Source organism: Oreochromis aureus, linkage group 2, assembly GCF_013358895.1.
Source record: "Oreochromis aureus strain Israel breed Guangdong linkage group 2, ZZ_aureus, whole genome shotgun sequence".
In the NCBI taxonomy this organism is placed as follows: Eukaryota; Metazoa; Chordata; class Actinopteri; order Cichliformes; family Cichlidae; genus Oreochromis; species Oreochromis aureus.
Genome location: NC_052943.1, coordinates 6,541,198 through 6,556,265, shown reverse-complemented (window position 1 = coordinate 6,556,265; position 15,068 = coordinate 6,541,198). Strand labels below are relative to the sequence as shown.

Sequence of the window (15,068 nt, the reverse complement as noted above, 5' to 3'; positions counted from 1 at the left end):
AGTAGAGTCAGAGGAATCAGAAGCTGAAGCGCAGTGTGTGCTCATTAACATCAGGTGCACCAGAAGGAAGAGTGGGAATTCTAAAAGGATCCTGCACCTGCAAACAGAGGTGTGGTTAAAACACATGTAAACAAATAGATGCAGAGACAGGAGAGAGAGAGAGGGAAGACCAGGAGGACTGGAGGCCCATGACAAGATCTCCCTTGGTGTTATAGGGTATGGAGTAACCCAAACTAATAAATAAGCAATTCAACCAGCATAACATGCAGCATGTAAAACTAATTAAGCACTTTATGACTAATTTATGAATTTTATGTAGAGCAGTGCGGGCAGATATAGTGTTTCTCTTGATCACATTGTAATGTCTTGAAGTGTTTTCATATTACAAAAAGACTAAGAGCTCAGTGACTAGTTATCTAGAATATAAGTGACTAGAACAGCCACCAGTGCCATTGGTTTAAATGATAGGTACCTGTTTTTTAAATTGAGCCTTTGAGAATTCCTCCTGGGAATGTTACCAAGTGTGGTTTCAATGTCAGTGAATAGGGCCAAAATCCAAAGCACTTTTTCTGTGCAATAAAGCATCAGAGTTTCCACAGTGGTCCCCTTACACTCATATACAGGACAGTAAGGAGCATTTTTATCAAGTTATCAAAGTCAGCCTATCCAGGCCTTTTACTAATATTAAGTATAGTTTGGAACATATCATTGCTCAGAACAGATTTCCTCTATCATCTAAGGTCACACTAGAAGCATATAAAGAAGGAACCTCTTTCTGTCATGTGAACTTATATTGGCCAATACTGGTTCTTTTTGGTTAACAAAATTCAAAACAGTACAAGAAGTGGACAATAAGGGAATCTGGTTACATTCTTCCTCTGCAAAACAATAGTAAACATATTTTGAATGGCTGTTGCTGCTGCCAGGCTAATTCCTGCAATTTATGTTTGGTAAATGGACTGATTCTTAAATAGCGCTTTTCTACTCTCCCCGAGTACTCAAAGCACTGTATACAACATGCCACATTCACCCAATCACACCCATTCTCACAAGCACTTTCCCTATTCCCTTTCTAACTACATTCACACTCCAAAGGATGCATCAGAGAGCAACTTGGGGTTAGTATCTTGCCCAAGGATACTTGCCATGCAGACCGGAGGAGCCAGGGATTGAACCACCAACCTTCCAATCAGCAGGTGACCTGCTCTACCTCCTGAGCTACAGCCACCCCTTTATAGCCTCATCATCAGTACTTCCAAATTCCCCTTCCTTTGGCCACACTATTTCCCCATACCAAATGAATTGAACTGCAACTTTGTATTCTCTGCTGTTAACGTATCTGTACACTCTTGTCTTTAAATTTGTCAGATAATTGTACTGTATTATTAATGTGCCTAAAAAGCTAAAACTTAATCTGCATTAAACCTAGCTGAAGTAAATGGCAAGAAAAATACAACCAGAAATTTTAAACCACTAAGCAAATAGTTTTTAAATAGCCTCTTCATATAGTAAACTGCACGCAAAAAATCAGATGCACTAATCCTTTTAAGCCTGTGTAACCTCAGACCAATTCAGCAAGCAATATTAGGGTTATTTATTAATTCATTTATTGCAGTAATCAAAGGTAAGTAACTTATTTTGGATTTGATTTCTATGTTCTGAAATACTTGCACATGCTGAAGTTTTTCTGAAACCAGCAGCGCGCATGTTTTAGCACACTGAGACCAAGCTACTTCACAAAAATGATCTCCTTACCTGATGGTGTCATAGTTTTAGCACAGAATGGAGCACAGGTCATCATTTTGGAGGCCTAAGCAAACCATGACACACCTGGATCACAAAACTGATTTTCAAGGGTCCACAAGCCTTCTTACCCAAATCACTTTGATTTGTATTTCCTTGGACACAAGGAATAATTTGGATCCATTTCCCCCTTGAGATGTAATTTCTCAATGAGGATTTATATATGGATAGACGTTTGTGCTTCTCTGGACTTGTAGGCATCAGGGGAGGCATCTACTGTACTCAAATTTCTTTCCAAGGTCTCAGACAAAACGATTTGTGCCTCATAGACAAGCACTGTGTTGCTGACATTCATATTATTAGACCCAGTCCTTGCACTTTCCCATGGAAGACCTGATTCGTCATTTGCTCTCAGCTGTAGTTGTTTTGGATCATACTTGTAGCTGGAATATTTTTCCATGACTTGCTAACCTGTTGGGCATGCCCAACCTGTTTTCCTAATAGGTTAGGCATCCCACTTCTATGCGAGGCTTATTTATGGCACAGAAAATTCTGTCAGACGTCGCAGAGAGCAGTCAAGTAATGACATAACATCTACTGTAACAAAATCTTCAAATGAAAACTGAAACAAATCAAAAGACACTCCCTGGTTTCGGGGGGAAGCCAGGGAGTCAGAATGAAACAGGGTAGCTGGGGATTAAAAAAGAGGACAACAAAAAAATGAACAGCCTCCAACACACAAGCACAAACATGCACACTCACTCACAGACACATACACACACAGTATTAGTTTTAAAACAACTACCTTCTTTCTTTAGCAATCGAGAAGTTGGGCTTGTCCAAATTGTGACTTACCCATCTCTTAGTGTTTGACCTGCGTAAATCAGGTTCTGAAGAATAACAGTTTTATTGTACCTGATGGGGTTTCGATAGCTCTCCCTGTACTTTCCTGTGGAGAATCTGTACATTCTACCTTTGTTTACATTCATCATAGCCGTCATGGTTCGTTTAGTCACCGGGAGGGACCCAGCCACTGACTGACTTGACAAAACAAAACCCCAATCAGAGAAAATAGGTAGCAACCTAATTCAAACATTCCTATGGAAACAAGTCTACAGTTTCAGTTGCTGTAACTGCGGACTTTGTTTGATGGCATTATTAAGATGTTCACGTAATGTATGGCTGTAAGACATGTTGGCTTAGTGAGAATTCAGTACAGCTAAATCAGGAAAAAAATGCCTGATCATGTTCTAATCTGGAACAATGGGAGCTTGACAGTTTTATGATGTTGTAAATGTTGCCTGAAGACAGCATTTACAACATCCTTACAACATTCACTTCTCTAACCCATTCATCTAACTCATATACGGCCAACACAACTATCACAGCATGAATGTGATGACAAGGGTTAGTGACATATGTTGGGCAGGGAAGGCCTGCGTGACTGAAAATTCAATGGTCTCAATGGTTTGGCAGACAGAATAGCCCAGGTTGAACGGCCTCATCTTTGTGTAACCTATTGTTTAGTGTCAGGGAGTGGCAGAAATGTGCAGACAATAACACAACTGTTGGTGGTTGAATTTACTTTAAAAAGTTCTCTTTTGTGTGTGATATACAAAGAATTCTGAAATCAAACCGACAGGGGTAGAAAAAAATCATCTCGGTTAATGAAATGTTTGGTGTGTGTGTGTAGTTTAGTGAGAAAATCTGCCAGAGCATAATCTGAGATGGGTGCGATTCATAGAGAGAAACTGCATTAAACTCTTTTTTACTGTGGCTTCTATTCTTCTGTAAACATTTAAAGAGGAATCTGGTTATAAATTGACCATAAAAATAACCCTTTTTGTGTACTATTTATTTCCAACCACTAGATGTCCCCAGAGGGCCACAGGTGTTCAGCCTGCAAATTTAAACTTGTTTAAGAAGTTAAAGCAACCTAACATTCAGAAAGGCCACATATTAAATCTCTGCGGTTTGATCAGTTATGCTGTCAGCACAATGCAAGCGACATTAGTCCATCACTAATAGTGTGGCTCAACGTTTTTCCACCATGGTTTGGGATTTAATTGAGTAAGACTGGTGTTCTTGCTCAAATCTCATAACTCAGTGCGCTGCAGCTGTTAAGAATTACACAGCTGGGAGAGAGTCTCTGTATAAGCCTGTGATCTGTGGCTGTGTACTGGAATGTGGCCCCAGCCCATAACAGCTGGAATGAACAGTGCAATGATCTCATTTGCGAGGGATGGAAAGTAGGAAAACAAAGGGGGAAAGGAGAAGACCGTGATGATGTAATCTGTGTGGTAGAGAAACGTGAGGAACAGAGTGGACAGGCGTATAGAGACGCCAGCTTATTTAAACTGCTTTCTCTTTGCCCAGAGTTCTTTGTATTTCTGAGTAGAAACTCTTGCCTAGGTGGCGATCAGTTCATTTAGGTAAGTTTTCTGGAAATGAAAGCAAATTTTCTATTTTTATATTGGTAGGAAGATGGATCTGTGCACACATTCACGGGGTCAAGGAGCTCGGTGACTGAAAATGTCAAGTTGCTCTTTAAAGCAGAAAAACACTCATTACCAAAATTGTAGCAGTTAGAAAAAGTCAAACTGTAAAGTGAAGACATTCCAACACGGAGATAGTATTAAAGTGACTAAGGACAGCAAGCTTACTTTAATCTCTCGAACTGTACCGTACTCGACTCTTTGAATCCTGTTCACTCCTACTGTTGTTTGATCCTGAGGATATACAAAAAGTCAAATTTGTTTAATGTGTCAAGTATTTACATTACCTTTAGTGGGCCATTACGCTGTACCAGAGGTATGTCTTCATGTATTTGACTTGTCCATCATCTGCATGAACAGTGAGGCCAAAGAAAAATGGGAAGTGTGAATGGAGTATGTACTGATGTTTCTGACAAGGTATCCAGGCTACCTTGTACCAGTAGTAAATGGTATAACTGGGACTGATGGACTTTAAAAACTGTTCAAACACCCCTTTAATAAGATTTTTATAATTTCAATGACATTGTTTACAAAACAAAGCTTTCAAACCCCACTCTTTGTGACACTGCGATCCTCCTTCATATATCTTCTCAGATCTGTTATCATCCACTGCTTGTGATAAAAATCATTTTCGCTGGTGTTTTAATATCCGTGTTGACAAAGCTCCCCACTCATTTGCCACAGAGTTTCTAAACATATTTAATTAATCTGGTTTACAACACCACATGTTCTTCAGCCTACACTTAATCACAGGCATACTTTGGACCTAGCATTTACCAAGGGCATGTGTATTAGCCTCATAAATTTGGTTGACTTCTGCATATCTGATCACTGTTTTTATTTGATAGTAATTTCCAAAGGGTAAACAAGGGTTTCAAAATACACTTGTGCTTTTGAAAGCATGAAAGTGGGTTGAAATTTTAACCTAATTTTGGTGGCAACAGCGTACCAAGTTCTTTCAGCTTCGTTACTCTGGGCACTTTGGATAAATAATGACATTTGCACTCACAGAAAAAAATGAAGAGTGGAACTGAGGTGGAGGAAGATTAGGATTTAGACACATTATCAATGTCAAGTTTTTTTTTTTAATATACAAGTGGGTCGTTCCATTTCATTTTTTCCTGGACTGCCTCACCGATTTGCATCAAAATGTTATGCATCAAAGGTGGAACACATATAATGAGTGCTGTGAAACTTTAGCTTCATACATCATAGTAGTTTTCAAGATATATAGTCTTTGAAAACTGATCTGTTGACCTAGTTTCAGGACTTTCCCCCCCTTTTTTGCTCATTGAAATCTGAGGCAATGTTTGATCATGAATATCTTAAAGACTTTTAAAGATAAAAGCCTGAAATCTTCACTGGTTTTTCTTATCACAAAAAAGTCCAGCAGTCATGCAAATGACCATATTTGAGCACACATTAATAAAAACACTGAACTGCAAAAAACAACTACAGATAATTTCTAAATGGTACAAAGTTGAGTTGTAACACTGTAAAATGAAGAATATGGAACATGTCTAGATGGTACTCTAATTATAACCTAGAAAATAATTTTGTTAAATTTGTGAATAATTTTCCTTTTCGAGACCTACGTAACTCCATCTAAAACAATTTGCATTTTTGATAACTTTTGATCTACCTGTTCCAAATTACAGAATCTGGTTCATTTTGATGATATAAACAAAAGACCAATGAAATATTCAGGCTTTTATCTTTAACAGTCTGTGAGATACCCGTTCAATCTGCCAAACTAAAGGCCTGAAAGTGCCGTTGACGAACCAGTTTAAAAAAAATGTCTTGAAGTATTTGATAGATCAAGCTAAGATATCAAATATTCTAACATAAATTTTTTATGCAACTTAGAGATGGTCAAGCAGAAAGTTTGCTTGATTTGATTTGAGATGGACTGACCCAAGTGAGAAGTGCAAACTTCACTTATCTCTGTTTGAATGTATACTTATAAACACAGTTTAGCGCTCTTTTGTTTTTACACTAAAGTCTTTCAAATCTTTCATGTTTCAATCAGTGTAAGTTATCTGTTGAGAAATATTCAAAATATTTTTTAATATATTGAGTTTTAAACCAGTCTCCTTAAATTAGCCCAAACACCCCTCAAGCCCTGTGGAGGCTTGCCATATTTCTGTGTGAAGTAATGGATAATTAACGGTTCTTTATCCTTTGGCTGTGTCCCAAGATTTTTCAAGACTGTGTAATCACTCATTCAAGAAACTGGCCTCGAGCCATCTGAAAGCAACAACTCATAGTTATAAAACTGCCATGTATTTTTAAAAGATTTTTTTTGTTTTTCAAACTTTAGTCATATTATGGACAGCACTGGTTTGTGGAGTTCCTCAGGGTTCATGATAAGGACTCATTTTATTTTCACCATATATGTGACCATTTTAACATTACATTAAACAGACAGGCTATTTATATATTTTTCTTTTTTTACTGGTCCTGAATATGTTCCCTAGTATTTCTTTCACTGCCCCTTATTGTTTGATATTAAGGAACCAGGAACCTGGAGGATGTGTTTTTTTTTCATGACATGCAGTGCATGTCATAAAAAAAATAAAAAACATTAAGAAGATTGACGTGTCATGCTGGTACCATATCTCCAACCTCATATCCCAACTGTCACGAGCCTGGGTCATTTGACCCAACGTTTTGAGTTATAGTTTATTTTGATGTTTATGGTTTATGTTTAAGTCATTTAGGTTTTCAAAGTTCATTTCTACTATGACTAGGTTGCTGTTTTAGTTCATTGTTTTTAAGATTCCTCTTGTGTCTTCTACCCCTGTGTTTAAGTCTCCCTGGGCCTTCATGTGTTTCATGTCTGTGTGTCTTATGTTGTCAAGTTTGTGTTGTCAGGTCTGCATCTCATTATGTTTCCTGTTTAATTTTGAAAAGGTCTTGTGTTCCTATGTTCAATGTGTTTAGTTTTACTCTTCCCCTGTGATGTTATGTTCATTTGTGTCAGCTGTTTCCCCATGTGTTTCCACTTGCCCTGATCACCTCCTGTGTGTATTTATTCTGTGTGTTTTCATTCGTTCCTCGTCCAGTCGTCTGCTATGTTCATGTCATGTTTTTCCATGCCAGGTTTTCACGTTCAAGGTTTTTTTCATGTTTGAATCTTAGTTCACCCAGTTTAGGTTATTGTTTAGATTAGTCTTTGCCTTTTGTTCTGTACTGTTTTGCCAGCCTTAATAAACGGTTAGTCTTTGTTTTGTCTCTTCGCACGTCTGCTCTTGGGTCCATTTCCTCACTCCACACAATCAGCTTTGCAGCCAGACTGTGACACCAACAATGTGTTTTAGTGACACATTACTTTCATTCTTGTTTCTATTTCTTCATTGCTGGGCTATTATAATAGCTATTGCTTCATTTCTGTTTTTGTTTTTTTAGAATCCCTATTGTACCAAAAACATTAACTAAGAAAAGCGAATATCAAACTTCAGTTTTTGCTAGAGCTTTTTTCCTGTTAATAGGGAGTTTTTTCTTCCCACTGTCACCAAGTGCTTGCTCATAGCTGGGTCATCTGATTGTCGAGGTTTTCTCTATATTATTGGGGTCTTTACCCTAATACTAGGGAAATACGCCAGGGTCTTTACCTTACAATACAAAGTGCCTTGAGGCAACCGCTGTTGTGATTTGGCGCTATATAAATAAAACTGGACAGAATTTAATTGAATGGCCCTAGAGTTGCTCAAGATTCATTTGAGTCCTGATTTAAATATTAGAGTAAAACATTTAAAGCCCTAGAATCTTAAACACAAGTGCTGTTATTTTTCTATGAGTGCACAATCCGAGATCCTCAGTCAGGAATCTGTTGAAGGTCTTCAACTTAGACTAAAAGACTGCAAGAAGATGCACACCATGATTTCACAAGTTGGTTCACTGAAAGAAACACTTTAAAAGAACATTCTCTGAATCCACAACGCAATCAGAAACTTTTGACTCAAGCCAGTTTTACTTATTTTAAAGGTGAATAAATGCCAACCCCTCTCCCTTTACCACAGTTAATAAAAGTTCAGAGAGTTCATCTTTTGCTACAGATGGAACGGTATTAATGAAACGAACGTTCCACGGTCGTACAATCTCTATAGTCCTCTCTCAGGAAAATGGGTTGTGCTGCACCGTTTATCACCTTCTCTCAGAAGAACACAGTCAGTGAGGGGTAGCCTGCTGGAGAGCAGGGGTAGGTGGGGGATTTTCTCGACATTATATCACCTTTTGCCAGACTGCATATAAACCTTCTCTTTAAACACAACAGTAAGTCACTTTATTAAAGTTTTGGATGTTTTTTTGACATAAAAAACTTGTTACAGAATAAAATGTCTATCAAATAGCCCCATGGTTTGGCTTTACAAAGAGGCCTTTTGTGTGTTTTCTTTTCTTTTTTTCCTTTTTTAGTCCTAAGATTCAAGCAATGATTATCTCAACAGACAAGAGAAGAGGAAGGGGACAATCAATTTGAAGAATACAGTAATTCCACAAAATGTTTGGGACATTGATTTTCCCTATTGTGTATTTTTGAAGCAAGACATAATTATGGGGAACATCACATTGACATCTTTGTCATAAAGGCAGAAGGAAGAGGTGTTCATTATCCCAAGATTGATATCTTATAAAATACTTAATTGATATTTCTGAATTGCCACGAGGAACCGGCCAGGAAATGAAATGGCTCTTTCCTCCCGTTTCACACAATAGTGTTAATTAAAATTTGGAGGATTTTAATATTTCTAGAAAATCATATGTCGGGTTGAAACAATTAGAACTGGATTCTGAAATGGTGACACTTGGATTATTCCAATACTGCCAAGACTTTATAGGCAGTTTCTACAAAGACTCCCTATACTGGAACATACAAGATTAATTTCAGTGTATCACGCAAGGCTATTTAATTTCAACTCTAAATGTCTTTTATTCCCAGGGAGGATGGCTTTTCCTTTCTAAGAGCTCATGGTGTGTGGGACAGAGCTTTGGCCTTTTTTTGCCTGAATCTGTGGGTGGTACTGTAGGATTAAAAGGAGCTGCTGGCTCACGCACAAGATGTTGTTGTTTTTGTCAGACAACTTTATCAGGCTGTCTCATGAGGTCATTTACTGTCTGTGTTTGTGTGTTCGCATAAAGTGCGCACACTTAAAATTAGCTAGGATAAATAAGTTAAGTGTAATCGCTTCCCCTTTCAGTGTGTCTTCCAGTATCTGCCCGTATCAGAGACATCATCTGCACAAAAGGACTTGCCGAGTCTGCCCTGAGTGATTCAACCTTTGGCCCAGCAAAGAATGAATATCTCCTTTTCATTTTCTCCCCAATTCATATTTCTTGTAATTAATCTAATTCTTCCTATCTTGGCATCCTAATAGTGGCACAGGACAAACGTCTGAACTCTCCTTGGGGATCCTGGCATTCTGCCTGGGAGCGTTTCTAGTCAGAAGTAAAGCCAAAGAAATCTGAGACAAAAAGGGCTAAGTCGTCCGGCTGTGTGTACTGTAGAACCTCCCAACCATAGCAACGTCAAATGTTTTTTTGCCTGTCCGGTCATGATAATGAAAGGATGACAAAGAGACAAAGGGAGCTTGAATGACCTGTCATTTCTTTAGAGGCCCCAACACTTAAGAGATTTTCATTTGAAGCCTATGACAAGGCTGATGTTACTATAGAGATAACCTTTTCTGCAGCCTCACTTTTATTTGTTTACGAATGCATAAGCATTTATATAGACATGGGGAAAAATACATTTTCTTCAAATAATATTTTTAAACCCGCAATATACTAAATATGGGTATAATTGCATGCCCAAACAAAGCTCTTCCTGTTACTGGCCACCACAGTGCATCATCCGTTTCCAGCTCTTCCTGTCCTCTGCATCTTCCTCTGCCACACCTACCATCTGCATGTGCTCTCTCACCACATCCATAAACCACCTCTTTGAGCTTCTTCCTAAGAGGGAACAAGGGAAGGCCATCTTCAACGACCTGCCTCTGTGCTCTTCTTCACTTCTCTTCCACATGCCCTGATGGCTTGGATAGTTGACCCTATCCGCCTTGGCCATTCTAACTATTCCACTGTCCTCCCTCTCATCCATGCTGAGATCACTGTGCAATTCGCAGACATCATAGTCCAAGGAGTTGTTTGCCTGATCTCATCTGCTGTCTGATCATCTAAGTAAGAATAATATACATAAATGGAAGCGTTTGGAAATGTTTTGAGTGAAAACATAGTGCATGTTGCATTCAGCTGCCATTTTTGGTTGAAGGAATACAGAAGGAAGACAGAAAACTGCTGACATATTGTTGGGCCTCTTTGAGCCTTATAAATTTAGCTTTGTATTTATTTTTGACAAAAAAAAGCTCTGGCTGAAGTATATTTGTGTCTATGATTGTAATTGGGTTTGAAAGAAGGTGTGTTAGTTAAACATCAACCTTCAGAAATATAAACAGGAATGACTCTTCCGTGAAATGTATGTTATTCCTGTCATTCAGAGCTGTTGAGTGATACTGAGCAGCTTCCTTGTACAGGCAGTTGTGTATGACAGACAGAAAGTACTCTTACATTCTCTGGTCTGAGGCATTTGTTTGTCTGTACATTTGATTAAAGGTGGTACGTCATATCTCAGAAGCATTAAAGTGTAATTTTGGATCAAAGAGGGTGATTCACAATTAGTGGTAGTGCAGCTAACAGCGGTCCAATGTAATGGTCTATTTTGGTCTGGTTACACTGTATTATCTGGGCTGCACAAGCTGATATGTGGAGAAGTAGACCTGTGATGCTGTGCCAGTGGAATGCCAAATGTCCAACAAGGCAGCCTCTTCAAGCGCAGTCATGCCACAGCTTTGCTTTCTCTTTCGTCACTCAATGAACAGCTTGAGCAAGTGTGAGAAAGACTTTCAGGAAATGGAGAAGCTGGTGGATCACGTCCAACTGTCAAACTGCCTTCCAGGAACTGAAGAAAATCATAACATAGTTACTTCAGTGACTAACTGCACCTGACATGTTTACATGTATAGTTTACTCGTCTGATTTGCAATTTACTCTAGAAAAAATACCTAGATAAAGTACAGCTCAATAGTGGAGATAAAAATGCTAAAACTTGGTGCATGTTGTTTAAAAAAACTACAAACATCACGCAACAAGAGATCAGCTCAATAGTCAAGTAAGCATTTCTGATTTGTATATGCCTATATTCTCAAACCAAATATTACAGGCTGTAGTATCACATGTATTTCCACAATATGTACAAGAGAAAAACAAACAAAAAAGTTTGTGATTATCGAGGTTTTGTACTAACTTGAGGTCAAGACTTGTCTGGTATTGTGGATCTGTGGCAATATAAAGGGTAGCACGTTGGCTCACAGCAGGAAGGTCCTAGGTTTAAACTCGCCATCTGTATGATGTCCTGTGTCTGTGTGGATTCTCACTGGTTCCTCATGCTTCCTCCCACTGTCCAGAGACATGCAATTAGTGGGGTTTGGTTAACTGGTGATTCAATATTCACCTTAGGTGTGAATGATAGTCTCTCTCAGTGACAGATTGTTGACCTGTCTAGGGTTCTCACTCTTCGGTAGCTGGATTAGGCTTCAGACCCTCACAACCCTGAATTGGATAGGTAGAAGAAAACAGGTGGATGAACAATGTAGGGTCAACTGAATAAGGCCCCAGTCACACACGCCTAGAAAGCATCCCACAACAATCATACCAGCAGTCCTAAGTGAATTATGTGTTTCCCCTGAACCATCAAAAACCGAATCCTTTGGTAGTTTGCCACCTCTTATGTCACCGCCATGCCAGTGGATACAGAGTTTTCTCATGTGACGTCATGCACATGTCCCTCAAGAGTTGTCCACCATATTGGATTTGATACAACCACCAGTCACAAGGAATGAAAAGTGGAAAATAAATATTGAGTGTCACTAAGGGGTGCTGCACCATAAGCCACTGTAATAGCACTGGTCGCTAGCAGACTGCCACAGTCAACTGTAATTTGCATGGAATGCACCAACTTATCTGCAAACTCTCACCAACCACTCTCTAGGCATTAGTGAAACTGTGCCCCATAAACCGGAAACTGAGAACATTTGCCTTCAAAGTTAAAGTAAAGCTCAAAAGGCACAACTTTTACTTTGAAGACAAGATTTCTCAGTATCTGGTTTATGTGCCACATGTCTGCTATTGTGGATCTGTGGCAATAATAAGAGGCAACACGTTGGCAGCACTTTTACTACCACCAGACAAATTGGTGTCTTACATGAAAACTACAGGTGACTGCTAGACACCAATGCAATCACAAACTGGTTTTTGGTGTAGCACCCCTTAGCAACAGCTAGCAATTTTTTCCCCTGCAACCGATGTTTGTATCACATCCAATATGGTGGATAACTCACAAGCAACGTGTGCACATGCGTGTACACATCTGTACCAATGGCATGGCACTCAGAGGAGCAGTAGAACTAAGTACACAGTGTTGGATGGAACTCAAGAACATAGCAGAACTTAGCACAATTATAAACGCAGAGGGAGAATGTCCATTTGATATACTGTGTGGCTGAATAAAATGAAAACATTAAAAAAAGGAGGAGGAAAAAAACTACATCTACAGTGTGTGTGTGTGTTTGTTTACTTGACCTGCTTATAGTTAGAAGAAAATTTGTCATAAATAAACATTAAGTTAATGACCTTTTAACTCAACTGGAATGCACTGATGTGGATAATCTAGTAGCCTTCATAATACAGCAACACTATGGGATTAGATCAAGTACATTCTCTTTAAAACATGTGCGCGTACACACACGCACAAAACTCATCTGAATTTGGGAATAATATGGAGGGTGAAAAACTAAATATTTCATTGAAATGAGATGTTTTTCCCCGCAATTAGGACATTTAAGTCAAGTGAAAACAAAGAAAAAATGTTCCCATGGTCATAACTCATGCAAGTTCTGGTGAACTTATTTTCTTCCCTTACGTAACTCTGCTGTTTGCTGTTTCAGTCCATTTCCATGTCATTTCTTTCTTTCTTTTTTTTCTTACCGCTTCCCTGTCTTTTTAAAACCTTTTTTAAAAATTTACTACCCATTCATCGGTGCAAGTACCTTCACACAGAGCTAGAATATCTTGGGAAACTCGTAACACATACTCTGGTGACTGGTAGAATTCAAAAGTGGGTTCTAATGATGTTTTGTCTCAACTCAATGCACTCATCGGCATTCCCTAGAGAAAGAACAGCTGCACTTATACCCTTAAGTACACACATCCTACGAGTGTGTAGTGCTGGCTACAACGCAGCATAAGAGGTACAAATGCATCTCTGTGTGATTAATGCCAGATGAGCAATCATTTTTAAATGCATGTAAGACTAAACTGGTTTCTAGTGTTCTATAAGCTACACAGCCACATTGTCTTCGCAAACACATGACCTAGTTTTGTTTTTGGATCTGTTCCAAAACCTGTTTGGGAGCACAACTGGTCCGCAGGTGTTTACATCCAGGTTCTGGGGATTTAATGGACAGGGTGTGAGACAGTCTGGCTAATGAAATGCTTAAATATCAGCTCATGGTTCAGAAAGAATTACATACCAGAAAGCGAGTGGGTCTGGCAGAGTGCTTGCTGGTATGGTGTAGTGTTTTATGTCAAAGTCACAGTTTCTACACCTGCACAGTGGCAAGGGACTACGCTTAGATGTCGCCATCTGCGCTTGACGGCTAATGTCCTTGCAGACCAGCAGCCCATGATCTATAGCAGTGCTGACAGCACATATTTAATGGGTAATGAACTGTGGATTTATGTAATGTATTATGTAGCCTCAGCCCTATTCCTGTTGTGTAGTCCTACACGCTGTAGTTGTTGCTGTTTTACAGGTTAATGTTGTCAAGCTCAAACCAACCATCCAATCTTCTTGCCATTAAAAAGGTGTCATAGAGCTCTCTAGTGTGAGAGGTATGCTATAAAAGAAATTCAACACAACCAGGTTTCTTTGCATTTTTCTTGCTTTTTCTTTACAAAATCTAAAACTCCAGCCAGCGATAATGGGTATCATGACAGTTGTTATCAGCTTTCTATGTTAAACCAGTTTTCCTGCTTTGGGCTCTGTGCATGCTCACATAAAAAAAGGTGTCATGTGGCTCTTCTGACGTCCCTGTCAGTGATTATAAAATGGTAATAAAAAGTTATAAAGAAGAACATAAAAGCAGTTGAAATTCCAAGGAATGTAAAAGAATTGGCAGCCGCTTAGAATCAAGCATAAAAACATATTTATATATTTTCGCCATCACCAACTGAACACATGCAAATTACAGCTGCAATGACACATACTGTTTGCACTCACGTGACTTCTTTGGGTGGTTTTGCTTAACAAATTGCATGAATAATATGTATTTGTGGAGCAGAATCTGTATCGCACTTAAAAACATGGTTTAAATGAAGGAACCAGAGAAAAATGCCACTTTCTTACTAAAACTCCTGGTTTTGATGAGCTGTGTGCTCAACATAAGTAACCACTAAGCTTTTTTTTTTTTCCTGACACAACAAAAACTGACTTTAAGCTCGGCATGGCTCAGTAATCCGTTAATCTTGCGTTGTAGTCCCCCCCCCCATGGTCTAGGGCCTTCACCCACCCATCTTTTAGTAGTTTTCATATGTGTTTTACTGGAACAGGGTTTCTTCAGTTCCCTCAGAGGTTCCCTTGCCACTGTTTTCATGTTAGTGAGAAGTCATTTCTCTTCTGTAGTCCAGTTTCTTTCATCTCCTGTATTAGTTTTACTTCCTGTCTGCTTTCCTTTGATTCCCTGACTCTTTTCACCTGTTGTTAATTACTTTCACCTG

General features: G+C 38.9%; 1 long non-coding RNA gene across 2 annotated transcripts; it reads right to left on the bottom strand.

Annotated features, from left to right (window-relative positions):
• Nucleotides 1-9,906: 9,906 nt before the first annotated feature.
• Nucleotides 9,907-11,844, bottom strand: LOC120432914. Of its 2 annotated transcripts, none has more exons than XR_005608191.1 (3): nt 11,789-11,844; nt 11,539-11,690; nt 9,907-11,193 (listed from the first exon to the last, which is right to left on the bottom strand). It is a non-coding gene; the product is annotated as an uncharacterized LOC120432914 (long non-coding RNA). The 2 variants fall into 2 exon arrangements; XR_005608192.1 differs by having other exon boundaries at nt 9,907-10,411; nt 11,012-11,193; nt 11,539-11,831.
• Nucleotides 11,845-15,068: the final 3,224 nt, after the last annotated feature.